General features: G+C 34.4%; 1 protein-coding gene and 1 pseudogene across 4 annotated transcripts in view; both read left to right on the forward strand.

Annotated features, from left to right (window-relative positions):
• The window catches only part of ERBB4 (v-erb-b2 avian erythroblastic leukemia viral oncogene homolog 4), a 1,418,810-nt gene that overhangs the window by 1,215,057 nt on the left and 201,681 nt on the right, over nucleotides 1-2,072 (forward strand). The gene's annotated exons all lie outside the window — the stretch shown is intronic.
• Nucleotides 1-2,072, forward strand: part of LOC102869618 — a 100,313-nt pseudogene that overhangs the window by 1,535 nt on the left and 96,706 nt on the right.

Below are 2,072 nucleotides of genomic sequence, written 5' to 3' on the forward strand. Positions count from 1 at the left end.
CTGATCATAATAAACATTTTATGCTTTAGTAAAACAAGAAAAAAAAAGAAAGAAAGAATAGTTGTCCATAGGCCAATTGCTTATATTCGAATGTCAGTTTTACCTCATACTCATTGTATTATCTAGGCAAGTTGATTAATTTTCTGTGTCTCAGTTTTATCACTTAAGAAACAAAGATGATCATTGTAGTTACCCCTTTCAAAAAAAACAGATTGTGGTACAATCACATGATGGCATACAATGCAGCACTCCAGAGCAATGGTTTTTAAAAATACCATATAACATGGGAGAGCCTGGAGAGCTTTATGTTGAATGAACTAACTCAGTTTTATAAGGACAAATACTGCATAACACCATTGTTGTCAAAATAGAAGGATTACTAGTAAGATGTGTACTAAGGTCCAAAGGAGGGAAAGGAAGAAGTTAAAAAAAAATTTTTTATTAATAAAAAAATCCACACATAAATTTTTAAAAATTACATATACCATAAAAATTCATTCCAATGATGAAGAAGAGTTGGATGATATTAAAATTTTGTCAAAATAAATAATTCTACTTGTGAAAGGTTCTAGATAATGTGAATTATCCCTGGACATGAAGATAATGTTTTTATTCAGAAAATTATTGAGAGATATCCTTTATGATGTTTTTTCTTCCCCTCCCCATGTAATTATTATGGTAACATCAACCGCTACTCAGATCTGTTTATCAACTTGCAGAGTGTTCCTCAGTGGATTCATGTTTTAAAGCAGCTGATGCGTTGAATTTAGTTTAGGGAAAAAACCCAGCAAACCCAAATCCCTAAAACAAACCAAAAGCTTCCACTAAGTCTTCCATTGTAAATTGTTGCGAACATCTCTCATTATTTATTGCTTCGTTAGTTTTTATTTTTTCTTCAAAATCTACTTAGTCCTGACCTTTCAATTTCCTTTCTTCCTACATAATGAATAATATCAAGTTTTAAATTCAACATTCTTGCCTTTTGAATGAGTTCTCCATGTGTCTCTTCCATCATGTTCTGATCAAATGTTTAGGGTATGTTCATATTGCTCAATAGATTCTTCCATTTTCTTTGCATGCAGTTTTTTAACTTCCTCTCTGAAAGATGCAACATTCCAGATACATAGAAAAATACTGCAGTTCTTCCATAACTGATGTACTCTTACTGTATTTCCATCTTTGCCTGCATCAACTAAGTCCATAGGTACTACAGATTTTATTGATTGAACCTTGATCGATGGCTAAATCAGATTTGTCTTTTTCCAAAGTAGATACATCACTTTCAAATCCTGATTTAGATTATGTACTCAAGGAGGATATCCTTGGGCATTATCAGGTCATGACTGTCAAGTTGTTGTTATTTTTCCTTTTTAATTGACTTTAATGAAAGTTTATAGAGACTTTGGATTTCCATTCATTCATAGGTGCACACTTTCCTCCCTGGCCACCCCACCTCACTAGTTTGCTTTTCTCTTTGAAAAGTAATTAATTAATTACTTAATCAGTCAATCAATCATTGTTATACAACCTCTCTCCCCTCCCCCGAGTCCATTCCACTATGCCGGTTTCATTCTGGACTCCTGTCATGACAATAATACCTAATCAAATATTCCTCCTAAACAGTTCTCTCCGTCATCTGTTTCAATGCAGTATACATTATTTATCCCCTCTTAGTTTCCCCCCAACTCTGATGTCAGTCCCACTTTATAACAGTGGCACTATGCAGTATTTGTCTTTTTGTGACTGAGGCATTTCACTCAGAATAACGTACTCCTGGATCACCCATTTTGTATAATATTTCATGAGTTCCTTGTTTTTCAATGCACTATAGTATTCCATTGTGTGAATATAGCACAGCTTCTCTATCCATCTGTGTGTTGATGGACACTAGGGTTATTTCCAGCTCTTTGCTATTATGAACAAAGCTGCAGTAATCTTGGGTGAGCATGTATCTGCTTGGGTGGCAGTCCTGGTTTCTTTAGGGTATATTCTCAGTAGTGGAATTGCTGGGTCAGATGGTATTTCTGTTTCCAAATTTTTAAGAAAGAGCCATACTGCCTTCATAGTGGTTG

Source organism: Elephantulus edwardii, unplaced genomic scaffold, assembly GCF_000299155.1.
Source record: "Elephantulus edwardii isolate Elephantulus edwardi_28Jun2011 unplaced genomic scaffold, EleEdw1.0 scaffold00106, whole genome shotgun sequence".
In the NCBI taxonomy this organism is placed as follows: Eukaryota; Metazoa; Chordata; class Mammalia; order Macroscelidea; family Macroscelididae; genus Elephantulus; species Elephantulus edwardii.